At 40.0% G+C, this 14,525-nt stretch overlaps 1 pseudogene; it reads left to right on the forward strand.

The window, feature by feature from the left end:
- Positions 1–260: 260 nt before the first annotated feature.
- LOC102855306 overlaps positions 261–14,525 on the forward strand; it is a 94,881-nt pseudogene continuing 80,616 nt past the window's right edge.

Consider the following 14,525-nt stretch of genomic DNA (forward strand, 5'->3'; position numbering starts at 1 on the left):
ACTGAATAGGAAGAAGGATTGGCCATCCACTTCTGAAATAGCAGGCCTCTGAAAACCCTATGTACAACAGAACATTTAGATAACAGAAACGGCAAAGGAGGTTGAGTTTTCAAGTCAGTGACTGGGATAATTGGGATGGGAGTGTCGGAGACAGTGAGATTGGCACAGGACAGAGCGGAGTTTAGGGCTGTTGTACATAGGGTCGCTATGAATCGTAGGTGACTCGACGGCACATAACAACAAAAGAGCCTAAAGCCACGATGTCGCAGGCTGAGGTGCCTGTGAGCACATGTAGGAAGCTGCCTTGACTCAGTGAGTGAATCTGCTCCTAACCTGAAGCCTTTGATGTCCCTAATAGGGTGCTGTGTGCTCTCTGAACTATCACAACGGATTTCAAACCCAGTCGAGAAGTAAGACTGGTGTTGGGATGAACAGAAAGAGGTGCAGGAGCATGACGGAGACGTCTGACCTCAGGGGAATTGGTTTTGTTGTTGCTGTTGATGTTGTTATTGAAACAGTTCCCCTTTGCGGAGGTGTTATAGGTCAGATACGGCTTTCCTCACCTGATACTTGTTCTTTGTACAGTAATCTCTGCTTTGGTCCCGATGTGACAGCACACAACAGCACAGGAGATGGTACAGTTAAGCATGTGACTACAAGCTAAAATGTTAGTGGTTCAAACCTACCCAGAAGTACTTTAGAAGACAGCTTTGGAGATACACTTGTCATAGATCTTCAACCATGAAAAGCCTATGGAGTCATTTCATGTTACACAACTGAGTTCTCAGAACCAAGTGCATAGCAAACTGCAGGAATAGACCTTTATCAACTCTGGCTGGTGCAATAGTTGACATCCTTGCCTACTAACCAGAAGGCTAACTGTTCAAGACCACACAGCGGAGCTTCAGAACAAAGGGCCAATTAGTGGTCAACTTCTGAAAAGGCAGTCACCGAAAAACCTGTGGAACACGGTACTTCTCTGATACCGGTGTGGTAACTATGAGTCAGAATCAACTTGACAGCAACTTGTCTTGTTTGTTGTTAGGTGCTGGAGAGTCAACTACAACTGCAGTGACCCCCTGAACAACCTTGCCCTGACCTGTACCATCCTCAGTCTCGTCTGTGCGTCAGCCTGTTACTGCAGTCAATGCGTCTTGTTCAGAGTCCTCTTTTTTACTGACCCTTTTCTTTACCAAACATGAAGTCTTGCTCCAGTTGTAATGCCTGAAGTAAACGAATCACAATCTCACCATCCTCTCATCTGAGGAGCCTTCTGACTGTCCTGCTTCCAAGACCGATTCGTTTGTTCTTTGGTGTTTTTGTCTCTGTACGTTTTGTCTTCATTGGACACTTCATAGGCAGTGCTCATTGTCATGAATGTTGCTCGACTTTCCGTAACTCTTTTTTTTTTTACCTATCTCTAATTTTTTCTTTTTTTAATCTTTTTTTCCCTAAAATATTTAGGGTTCCAGTCATTCATTGTTGCACTTTTCTCCCTGCCCTCCTCCTCCCTCCCAATTCACTCTTCTCCTTGAAAAGAAAAACTCTTTCATTGTTATGCAATCCCTCCTCCCAAGTCCACTCCACTATGCAGCCTTCACTCTGGACTTTTGTAATGACAAGAATACTCATTCATGTATCCCTTTTAAACAGATCTCTCCCTCATTGGTTTCAATGCTATATACATCATTCCTCCCCTCCTTATCTGTCTTCCCTCAACCCTAATGTCAGTGCCATTTTACAATAGTGGCCCTATGCATTATTTATCCTTTTGTGACTGAAATGCTTCACTCAGCATAATGTCCTCCAGGGTCACCCATTTTTTATAATATTTCATGAGTTCCTTGTTTTTCAATGCTGCATAGTATTCCATTGTGTGAATATACCAGAGCTTCTCTATCCATTCATGTCTTGTTTCCAGTTCTTTGTTATTGCAAACAAAGCCACAATAAACATGGGTGTGCATATATCTGCTTGGTGGCAGTTATAGTTTTTTAGGGTAAATTCCCAGTAGTGAAATTTCTGGGTCAATGGCAACTCTTTTAAGAAAGCAGCTAGAACAAGAAAATCATGACCATGGTGCATCTAACTTTGACTTCTCAAAAACATCTATGAGGTGGAAATTAGCATATATTAAGTAACTCTTTCCCAGAAAACTCTAATTATATCCAGTCTATTATCTGTACACATTTGCATAAAGATGGCTGATATAGGGAATTTAAGGTGTCTTCCACTTAAAGTTGGACAATGACTTAGCATGATGGAAAAATTGATGCCTTTGAGTGGTGGTGTTGGAGAAGAGCACTTACTATACCAAGGACTGCCAAAAGAACAAATAGGTCTTGGAGAAAGTGAAACTAGGGTGCTCCTGGAAGACATAAAAGGTGAAGCTTCATCTTACATATTTTCAGCATTTTGTTGTTGTTGTTGTTGTTGTTGTTGTTATGTGTCATGAAGTGGCCTGCAACACATAGCAACTCTACGTACAATAGCTCTGAACTGTGTCCTATCCTGAGCTAGTCTCACAAACCCCAACACACTAATCCCATTGCCCCAGTTACCAAGTCAATCCATCTCATCTGGGGTCTTCCTCTCTTGTGCTGTCCTTCCACCCTTCCAAGCATGATGTCCTTTCCAAAGACTGGTGCCCCTTGGACACATGTTCAAAGTATGTGAGTTGGAGCTTCAAAATTATTGCCTCCAAAGAGAAACTTGGTTTCATCTTCTCCAAGACAGATAAATTTGTTCTCCTGGTAGTCCATGATCTATTCAATACTCTTCTCCAGCACCACAACTCAAAAGCATCATTTCTTCTTCTGTCATCCTTAGATATTGTCCGGCTCTCTAGTGCATAGCAAGTAGCTGCCAAGATCATGGCCAAGATCAGCCACACCTTAATCTCTAGATTGACATCATTGCTTTTTAGCAATTTGCAGAGATCTCTGAAAGCAGACTTCCCCAATGCTGACTGCTGGTGCCAATATTCTGATTGTGGAGTCAGGAGGCTGAAATTGTTAACAACCTCAATCCTTTTTCCATCCATCATGGTGCTGCCAATTGGCCCAGCTGTGAGAATCTTTGGTTTTTTGATGTTGACCTTCAATCCATATTGAACACTACAGTCCTTGAACTTCTATAGCTAATGCTTCAGGTCCTCCTCAGTTTCAGCAAGCAAGGTTCTATCATCTGCATAACGCAGGTTGTGGATAAGTCTTTCTCCAATCCTGATGCCACATTCCTCCTCATAATGTCCAGCCTCCCATGTTGTTAGTAGGGGCTTTTCCTTGGAGAGAGACATCACGCTTGGAAAAATGGAGGGACAGGTAAAGAGAAGACCCTCAATGAAATAGATTGACCCTGTGCTTTACAATGGGCTCATAGGTTTCCGAGATGATGAGGACACAGCAATTTACGGATTCATTGTTCATATAGTTACTGTGATTTATAATCGATTACACAGTAACAACCTGTTTAAAAATCCTCAAAATGTGGACACAAGGTTCAGAAAGTAAGTGGTGAAAAACCCTGTTGGGATTTGCTGCAGAGAGGAGTAAGGAAACACAAGTACAGACATTTTTAAAGACTGAAGGGAGAAAAAGAAAAGTTGACTTTTTTTGTTTGGTTGGTTTGGCTTTTTTTTTTTTCGTTTTTTATTATTAATTTCAATGAAAATTTAGAGACTTTGGATTTCCATTCATTCATTGTTGCACTTTTCTCCCCGCCCACCCACTCTCTCCTTGATGAGTAACAGAAAAACTCTTTCATTGTTTTACAATCCCTCCCCCCAGGTCCACTCCACTGTGCAGCCTTTGCTCAGGACTCCCGTCATGACAAAAATACCTAATCACAAATGCCTTTTAAACAGTTTTCTCCCTCATCTGTTTCAATGTAGTTTTTTAAAATTCTTCTTATTATTATTTTATACTGTTTTACATACACAATTCATAAAGTTTGTATACATTGTTTTTCACACCATTTCTTTCCACTTTCATTTATCCTTCCCTCCCTCTACCCATTAAATCGCATGACCCTATGGATAAGCTCCCCCATCCCTCTTGGATCCTCATACTCTTTCTACCCTGATGATGCTACGCCTATCAGTCAAAGAGTATGCCTCTTAGAGTTTCTAACAGCTGATTTTTGAAAGTGAATCGTTAGGCTTTTCTTCTGAAGTCCCTCTGGGTAGATTTGAATGTCTAAATTTTCAGCCATACATATTAACTCTTTGTTCAACAAGATGTGTTGACAAGGGGTTAAGCACAGCAATGGAGAGGTCCCTGAGGGCAGATTTCCCAAGTGCAATCCATCTTTTGATTCCCTGACTGCTGGTGCCAAGAGTGTTGATTGTGGAACCAAGCAAGCTGAAATTATTAACAATCTCAATCTCCTCTCCATCTATCGTGGTGCTGCCAGTCGGCCCAGTCTAGAGACTAAGGTTAGCCACAGGCCATGGTCTTTGTGATTACTTGCTATGCATCAGAGAGCTGGACAATGACTAAGGATGACAGAAGAAGGACTGATACCATCGAGTTGTGGTGCTGGAGAAGAGTCTTGAACATACCATGGATCACCAAGAAAACAAATGTCTGTCTTGGAGAGGGTGAAACCAAGTTTCTCCTTGGAGGCTAAGATGTTGAAGCTCTGTCTCACATACTTTGGGCACATGGCCAGGAGGGACCGATCCTTGGAGAAGGACATCATGCTTGGAAGGGTATAGGACAGCACAAGAGAGGAAGGCCCCAGGTGAGATGGATTGATACAGTAATTGAGGCAATGGGGGCTGGTGTGTTGGAATCAGTGAGATTGGCTCAGGACAGGGCAGGCTTCAGAGCGGTTGTACACAGAGTCTCTATGGGTCACAGGTGACTCAACAGCACATAATAACAACAAGTACAGCAGAGATTGTAAGGATGACACAGCATCAGGCAAGATTTCTATCCATTACACACATGAGACCTCTATGAGATAGCATCAATTGCAGACACCTAACAGTCCTTGGAGAAGGAAATCATGGTTTAAAGGGTAGAAGGTCAGCACACAAGAGGAAGTCCATGGATGAGAGGGATTGACACAGTGATTGTGGTAATGGAGTCAGGTGTGTCAGCAATGGTGAGGTTGGCGCAGGATAGGGCAAGTGTCAGAGCCATTGTTTATAGGGTCACCATGGGCTGACTCAATAGCACATAACAACAACAACACATACACACATAGCCAATAATCAACATAGAAATGAAAACCTAATCCACTGAGTTTGGTATACCAAGTAAGCTCTAGACTGCTTTGAGCCCACCAACACATCATATTGTCTTAACACCATGAGAAGTGACCATGTGACTAGGTGGGTCAGTGCCAAATGAGACTCCAGTTCAACCACTCTCATTGGAGCCCTCTCCTGAACCCCAGCCAAAAAAGGTCTTGATGGTTACCTCAATGTTTGCTAGTGCTCTCTCATTTAAGAACTCAATAATAATACTGGCCTCACTAGCTGGATTAAAAGCTCAAGTGTAAGGGACATTGTCACTTGGAGACAAAGAAAAACTACAATTGATTCTCACAACAAGATGAAGCTTTTTATAGGCATGCCTCATTTTATGATGCTTTGCGAATAATGCAATGTTTGCAAGCTGGAGGTTGTGGAAACCCTGAGTTGGACAAGTCTATTGTCATTTTTCTGACAGTGAGTACTTGCTTCTCAAAATATTACAAACATTGTCATAATTGCATTGCCCATTTAATACACTGCAATATAGTGTAAACATACTTTATATGCACTTGGAAACCAAAACATTTATGTAGATTGCTTCACTAAAATATTTGCTTTGTTGCTATGTTTGCTTAATTGCAATGGCCTGGAGTCAAACTGTCGATATCTCCTAGCTTTATTTCCATTTTTCTGGAGTAAAATACAGACCTTGAAAATTCAAGTGATTAGGCCAAAGGAAACCTCTAAGAGGCAAAGATGTGCCCAGTCCCAAACTTACCATCTGTGTCCTAGTACACACTCTATAAATACTTGTTGAACGGCTGTACGAATGAGTCAAAACTTGATAAGGAATTACACTGCCAAGCCAACGGTACATGGTTCAAATCCATAGACTGCTTCATAGAAGAAAAATGAGCTATCTCCTCCTTTGTGATTTACTGCCTCTGAAAAATCTCATGGAGGGTGAGCTATGAGTCGGTTCCAACTCAACAGCAATGAGTTGCATCTATAAAAAAAACAAAAAACAAAAAACTTTTCTGTCAACTAGCTTCTTTCGAGATACCATCCAGGCAAAGCCAAGGATAGTGGTTGTTGTTGGATGCCGTAGAGTTGATTCAATGCATAGAGGCCCTGAGTAACAGAGAAGAACTACCCAGAGGTTTTCTTATGATAGTGACAGGAAGTCTTACTGAGGAGAAGCAGCTGGGTGGATTCAAATAGACCACCTTTCAGTTAACAGTCAAGTACTTAATGATTAGCACCACCGGGACTTCTTTTAGGCATTAAAAAGTTCTTGTATATTAATGCACTAAAAATTTTACTAATAAATGTCCATTTTCACCTATACTTTGAATGAGCAATGGAATCAGCAGACTGAACTCACCAGAAGACCGGGTTTGTGAATAATGTTGATTACTCATTGAGTCGCCTTGCATATAAAATACACATGTGACTTCAGTCTGCCCTTTGAGTCTCTTGTGTTTCTTAGCTAACAGGATAGATCTGAGCACACATTCTTGTAAATGGTGGGATAAAATGCACCAAAATAACAACAAGACAAGCCCAAAAATTCAGCAGACAAAGACATGAAAGGTTAAGGTTGACATTCCTTTTTTTAAAGTCACAGTAATGGGGAGAAGGGTAAAGAAATGTCAAACAGAAGGGAAGCCAAACAAATTAAATTCACCACCGTCGCCCGGCTTATGTCAAAATCTCAAAGGTGACTCGAAAGGCCTTTCAAGTCTAAATAAAGATGGGAAAGCACCAATAATTATGCTTTCTATTTATCACCTTTCAGAAGCTGGAGGCATTTTACAAACTTTAACTCATTAATCCTCACAACACGGCTGTGAGTCAAGTGGATGACAAGTGGTCTTGCCTTGTTTCACAGAAAGATGATGAGGCCCAGGAGAGGGGGGTGAGCGGCAGCTTTCACACATCAGCCTGCGGGGCAGGCAGGGAGGAAGCCAAGCTGCAGTTAGCAATTCTAACACCCAGTTACTAAACCCACAGACTCTCAAAAGGTATGTTCCACACATCACAGACTAAAATTCTAAGATTGGAAAGCCACGCCCTCCTAATTGGCCACCAGGATTTAATTGTCTGCTCTGTCCCTTTCTAGGTGTTAATAGGAAATTTCCATTTTTTTTGAGAATCTTGATGCTGCTGGTACTAAAACAATGCAACCTAGAAGATTAAAAAATCAGGAAGCCTCTTAGTGGCACAAATAGACTGTGCTCAGCTACTCGCCAAAGAGTTGGCAGTTCGAATCCCCTACTTCCCTAAGATGCTGTGCAGCAAAGACCTTGACCATAATTACAGTCAAGTAAACTCTAGGGAGCTCAGTTCTTCTCTCAAGAGGTTGTCCTGGCTCAGAATTGACTGGCCAGGAATGAGGTTCGGATTTTGGAGTTGGTGAGGTTTAAGCTTGCCGTATAACTTGTCTTTGGTGAATGAAATGTAAACAAAAGCCTAATTTGCCATTTCTTTTCTTTTTTTCCATTTGATAGAGGGACAGCGCAGGAAGGGAAGACTCTCTATGAGGTGGATTGATTCGGTGACTGGGGTAATCGGGATGGGTGTGTCAGAGGCAATGCGGTTGGCACAGGATAGAGCAGGTTTTAGGGCTGTTGTACATAGGGTCGCTATGAGTCACAAACGACTCGACGGCACATAACAACAACAACAACATACTGATTTATTTACAAAGTTTGAATATATTATTTTTCACAAAAGACGCTACCCATTTCCTTCACACACACACACCCCTACTGAATAGTGCAACCCTATGATTAACACACACACACACACACACACACACACCCATCTCATCCTCACTTCTCTGCTTCCACTCTCCCTCCCTCCCCCATTGGATCTTCATACTCATTCTACAATAATGGTTTTATACAGTATTTGTCCTTGTGGTACTGAGTTAGTTCACTCAGCATAATGCTTTCCTGTCCTTCCTGAGTTAGGTAATAATTTACAAAATCATTGCTCCTGGGTGCTGTGTAGTATTCCACCATGTGAATGAACCATAATTCCTCAATCCATTCCACTGTGGTTGGAAATTCAGGCTGTTTCCGTGTTCTTGAGATGGTGAACATTGGTGTACAAGTTTCTGGTTATACCTCAGTTCTCATTTTCTCAGGTATAAGACCATAATTGTAGAAATAAATAACTAGTAAAACATGTACGCAGATCTAAGGTGGGGAGGGTGAGAGCACAGGTTGAGAGTGGGTTGTGGCGGGGAAGGATATAATCATAGGGTCCCACAATTTGATGGGTGGAAGGCAGGGTTGGTTTAGGAAATGAGAAGGATTTGGGGTGGAAAACCAGTGTATGTATATGAACTTTGTAAGTAAACTAGTATAAAATAAAAATTTTGTTTTTTTAAAAAAAAGAGCTCTTCTGATCACAAAATTGAACTCATTTATGATACTTCTTTCTTTCCTATTTTTATTTAATTCATCAGCACATGTCACACTGTCTCCACAATTATACTCTATTTCTTACATAACCTAAATTACCCTCAAACCACTGAGCCACCATTAATCCTCCCAGGGCTATTACAAGAGACATCTAATGAATTTCTTTTCTTTCACTCTTTAGCTTCTGGCAAAATATTTTCTGCAGAATGGCCTGAGAGAAAAAAAAAATCAAAATGTTCATGTTAATGAGATTGTACCACTCTCCTGTTCTTAACTCGCTAAGGTCTACCCTCCTAATGGTGTGTTGATCAATGTCTAACAACAATGTGAAGTTACTGAACACTAGGTTAAGAGGACATACTGACACGTGCATTCATTTGTCAACGGGCTTATAACAACACATTTCTGTCACTTTGTACTGTGATGACTCGTACATTGCTATCATGCTGGAAGCTATGCCACTAGCATTTCAAACGTCATCAAGAATTACCCATAGTGGAAAGTTTCAGTGGCACTTCCTGACTAAGATATATAGTCTGACAATCTACTATGAAAAGTTAAGCTAGCAAAAATGTTATGAATTAAACCCAAATATTGACTCGACAGCACATAACAACAACCACAACATTGTCTGGTGTCCTTTCTTTATACATATCACCTGGAGGGATGGAGAGGGCATCAGGTAGGTAGAGAGTCAGCGAGAGGAAGGTAAATTTTGCTGAGATGGATTGACTCAAAACCCACAGTGATAGACAAACATGCTTTCAATCACAAAAGTGATGCAAGATGGGACAATGTTTGGATCTATTGTACATCAAGTCACTGTGAGTAAGAGTCCTTTTCACGGCATCTGTATATCTATCTATTACCTATCTCTTTTTTTTTCCTTTTTTTAATTAATTTTAATGAACATTTACAGAGACTTTGGATTTCCATTTATTCATTGTTGCATTTTTTCTCCCCGACCACCCCTCTCCCCCAGTTCACTCTTCTCTTTGAGAAGTAAAAGAAAAATTCTTTCATTGGTGTACAAGCCCCCCCCCACACACACACACACACACCACTCCACTATGCAGCCTTCACTCTGGCCTCTTGTCATGGCCATAATGCCCAATCATTTATCGCTTTTAAACAGTTCTCTCCCTCATCTGTTTCAATGCAGTATACATAATTTATGCAGTCTTTCTCAGTCTCACCTCAACCCTGATGTCAGTCCTGTTCCACAATAGTGGCACTATGCCATATTTGTCCTTGTGTGACTGAGATATTTCACTCAGCATAGTGTCCTCCAGGGTCACCCATTTTAAATACTATTTCATGAGCTCCTTGTTATCTATTACCTATCTCTTAATCGTTGTTGTTGTTGTTGTTGTTAGGTGCCATCAATACGACTCATAGCAACCTTATGAACAACAGCTCTGAATCCTGTCCTAGTCTGTGTTATCCTCACTTGAGCCCATAGGTGTAGTCACTGGGTTAATTCACCTTGTTGCGGTCTTCCTCTCTTTCACTGACCTTTCATCTTCATGCTATCCCTTTCGAAGGAAAAGCATCTCCTAGTAACACGTCCTCTACTGACAAAACATGAGAGCTGTCGCTTTGCCATGCTTGCTTCCAAGGAGCACTCTGACTGCAATTTTACAAGATAGATCTCTTTGTTCCTTGACATTCTATGGAATAATGAATACTCTTCTCCGCCACTGCAACAAAAAGATACCCACTCTTCTTCTGTCATCTTTATTCATTGTTCAACTCTCAGAAGCATAACAAGTTATTGAAAATACCATGACCTGAATCAGACAGACACACAGTAGTCTTCAAACTGATATCATTCCTCTTCAGTATTTTGGAGAGATGCCGAACAGTGGACTTGCCCAAAGCAAGAAGAGTACAGCAACAGAGAACAGCCGGAAAATATAGCTGGATTCAGAAGAGCCTGTGGCATGAGAGATATCACTGATGATTCCAGAGGGATCTTAGCTGAAAGCAGAAATTACCAAAACGATGTCTAGTTGTATTTTGTTGACTGTGCAAAAACATTTGACTATGTATATCATAACAAATTATAGCTAACATTGGAAAGGGTGGAAACACCAGAAAACTTAATTGTGCTCATACAAAACCTACACCAAGACCAAAAACGTGCTATTTAAATCAAGCAGTGGAACACTGAATAGTTTAAATTTGTTTAAAAAGAATTTTGAGACAGAGGTATATCCTTTCTCCATTCTTAACCAATCTGCTTGCTGAGCAAATCATTTGAGATGTTGGATTAAAGAATTTGGATTAAAAAATGATGTTGGATTAAAAAGAATTTGACATCAGGATTGAGGGAAGACTCATCAAGATTCTATAGTCTCCAGATGACACAGCCTTGCTTGCTGAAAGTAAAGAAGGTTTTAAACACTTGATGGAGAAGATCAAAGATTACAAACGTCAATATGGACTATATCTCAACATAGAGAAGATAAATCTTCACTACTAGACCAATAGACAACATCAAAATAGATAGAGAAAAGATTGAGGTTGTCAATAATTTCACGTTACTGGAATCCACAATCAAGAAATCAAAAGATGTTGCATTGGGAAAATCTGCTCAAGGACTTCTTCAAAGTGCTAACAATACACTTTGAGTTGGTTTTTGTGTATTGTGTGAGGTGTGGGTCTTGTTTGAGTTTTCTACAGATACTTCTCCAATTTTGCCAACACCATTTGTTAAAGAGGTTTTCATTTCCCCTCTTAACATATTTCATCTCCTTGTCAAAAATTAGTTGACCATAGCTGGATGAGCTATAATTCTATTCCACTGATCTATGTGTCTGTCACTGGACTGGTCTCATGCTATCTTGACCACCATGGTTCTGTGGTAGGATTTAAGAGGAGAGAGAGATGCCTCAGACCTTGTCTCTCTTTCTGAGAAGTGCTTTGCTTATCAGGGCGTCGTTTCATTCCAGAAGAACCTGGGAATTGGCTTTTCCATTTCATTGAAGAATGGAATTTGTATTTGTACTGGGGTTGCATTGAACTTGTAGAATGCTTTTGGCAGAATTGTCATCTTCACAATATTAAGTTTTCCTATCCAAAACCAAGGACTATAAACTTCACAAGAGAAAAGCTTGAAAGAATTCTAGAAGCTCAAATCCACAACATGAACAGTCTTGCAAGCATCCTGAAAAACCTACAACCAGGAGAAAATAAAAACAGATAAATGGAACCTTCTAAGAATCAAGTCCCTATGCACATCCAAAAACTTCTCCAACAGAGTAAAAAGGAAAGCTATAGACTGGAAAAAATACTTGGTAATTACATATCTGATAAGAGACTTATATCTAAAATTTATAGAATTCTCCATCACCTCAACAAAATAAAGATAGACAGCCTAATTGCAAAATGGGCACAGGATATGAACAGACACTTCACCAAAGAAGACATTCAGATGGCAAACCCATGGAGAGCTGTTCAAAATTCCTAGCTCTCAGAGAAATACAAATCAAAACAACTATGAAATATCATCTTATCCCAGTAAAAATAGGAAAATTCAACACAGCAGCAAACAACAGGTATTGGCAAGGCTGTGGAGAAAATGGAATCCATATTGACTGTATTCACTACTCATAGTGCAATGACTATGGAAGGCAGTATGGTTCTTCCTCAAAAAGTTGGAAATAAGAATACCATTTGACTCGGCAATTTTAATACTGGGAATAGTCCCTAAAGAAACAAGAGCTGCCACCCAAACAGATATATGCACACCCATGTTTATTGCTGTGCTGTTCACAATAGCAAAGACATGGAAGCAAACCAAGTGTCTATCAACAAATGACTGGATAAAGAAGCTGTGATATATTCACAAAATGGAATACTACACAGCACTGGAAAACAAGGAACTCATATATTATTACACAAAATGGGTGACCCTGGAGGATATTATGCTGAGTGAAATATCTCAGTCACAAAAAAAGACAAATACTGCATAATAGCACTGCTGTAAAACAGGACTGGCATGGGATTGGGGAGGAACTAAGAAAAGAGAGAATAAATAATGAATACTGCATTGGAACAGATGAGGGAAAGAACTATTTTAAAAGAATATATTATTAGACATTATTTGAATAACAATAGACCAGAATAAGAGGTGCATAGCAAAGTGGACTGGGGTGGGGAAGGAAGGAGGAAATTGTGCAATGATGAATTAATTGCTTTTAAGAGAAAAGTGAACTGGAAGGGGGATAGGGAGGAAAATGTGTGACAGTGAATGATTGGAAATTCAAGTTTTATGTAAACTTTGGCTAAAAATCACAACAAAATTTAAAAATATCCAAAGTGCTAAAAAGCAAAGATATCCATTTAAAGATTAAGGTGACCATGATCCAAGCCACGGTCTTTTCAGTTATTTTCTACATGTATGAAAGTCAGAGAAGTAATAAGAATAGCAAAAGAAGAATCAAATCATTTGCACTGTGGTCTTGGAGAAGAGTACTGATCACCTCATGGACTACCAAAAGAGCAAATATTTCTTGTAAGAAGCACAGTCAAGGTGCTTCTTAGAGGCAAGGATGCTAAAGCTTCATCTCACGTACTTAGGGCATGATATTAGTAAGGGCCATTCCTTGAGGGAGGAAAAATAATTCATGCTTGGCAAAGTGTAGGGTTAATAAAAGAGAGAAAGACTCTCAACAAAATACACTGATATATTCAAGTGGATTAGAAAAGATGAGTACGGCACAGGTTAGGACAAGGTTCCAATCTGTTATTCATTGGGTCACGGTAAGTCATAGTTGACTCAATGAAAACTAAAAACAAAAACATCACACTTAGAAAAAAATGGAAGATTATTATCATGAAATCAAAACTCTACATGATCTGGCCCCTCGACCTCAAAACTCACTTCTTTTTCATTTATCCAGTACCCTCTAGTTATACCGACTTCTTTGTTATTCCTCAGAAATTCCAAACATATTCCCATTTCAAAGAATGTTCCTCCCACAGTTATCCACATAGTTCTTATCTTCACATCATTCCAGCCCCTTCTATACATGCTTTCTTACGCTCTATCCCCTTTTTTCATTTTTTTTTCGGGTATTTGTTATATTTATATAATATTCTACTTTTATTTGTCTCTCTGAAATGCAAGCTCCATACACTGAAAGACTTTGCCTTATAAATTGCTATATCTTCAACATCAAGAACTGTTCCAAGCACAAAACAGATGCTCAATAAGTATGTATTGAAGGATAAGCAAATATATAGATAATAAAGACTCCTGGTGAGTAACAGGGATTAGAAGGAGGTGAAGAAGGATTTCCTTAGGAGTAACTGAGTTAATGTGAATAGTGATGAAATAATCTGAAGCCAGACAAGAAGAGTGGTTGAAGGTCCATTCTACAACCTGAAGAATGTACTCAATATCAATAAGCTATATATGTAGAACAATCTCATGTATTTCACATGCAAGCAAGATTCTACTGAAGATTATCCAAAAACGACTGGAACAGCACATCAGCAGAGAACTACCAGAAGTCCAGGCTGGGTTTAAAAGGGGTCGTGGTACTAGGGATATTGTAGCTGATGTTAGATGGATCTTAGCTGAAAGCAGAGAATATCAGAGGAATGTCTATCTGTGTTTCATTGACTATGCAAAGGCATTTGACTGTGTAGATCATAATAAACTGTTGCTGACTCTGAGAAGAATGGAAATCCCAGAACACTTGATCGTTCAAATGCAAAGCCTATAACTTGGACCAGGAAGCAGTCGTCAGAACAGAGCAAGGGAACACTGCATGGTTCAAAATTGGGAAGGGCATATGCCAGGGATGCATCCTATCTCCATACCTTTTCAACCTGTATGAAGAACAGATTATCTGGGAGGCTGGGCTCTATGAGGAGAAGTG

This window comes from Elephantulus edwardii, unplaced genomic scaffold, assembly GCF_000299155.1.
Source record: "Elephantulus edwardii isolate Elephantulus edwardi_28Jun2011 unplaced genomic scaffold, EleEdw1.0 scaffold00035, whole genome shotgun sequence".
In the NCBI taxonomy this organism is placed as follows: domain Eukaryota; kingdom Metazoa; phylum Chordata; class Mammalia; order Macroscelidea; family Macroscelididae; genus Elephantulus; species Elephantulus edwardii.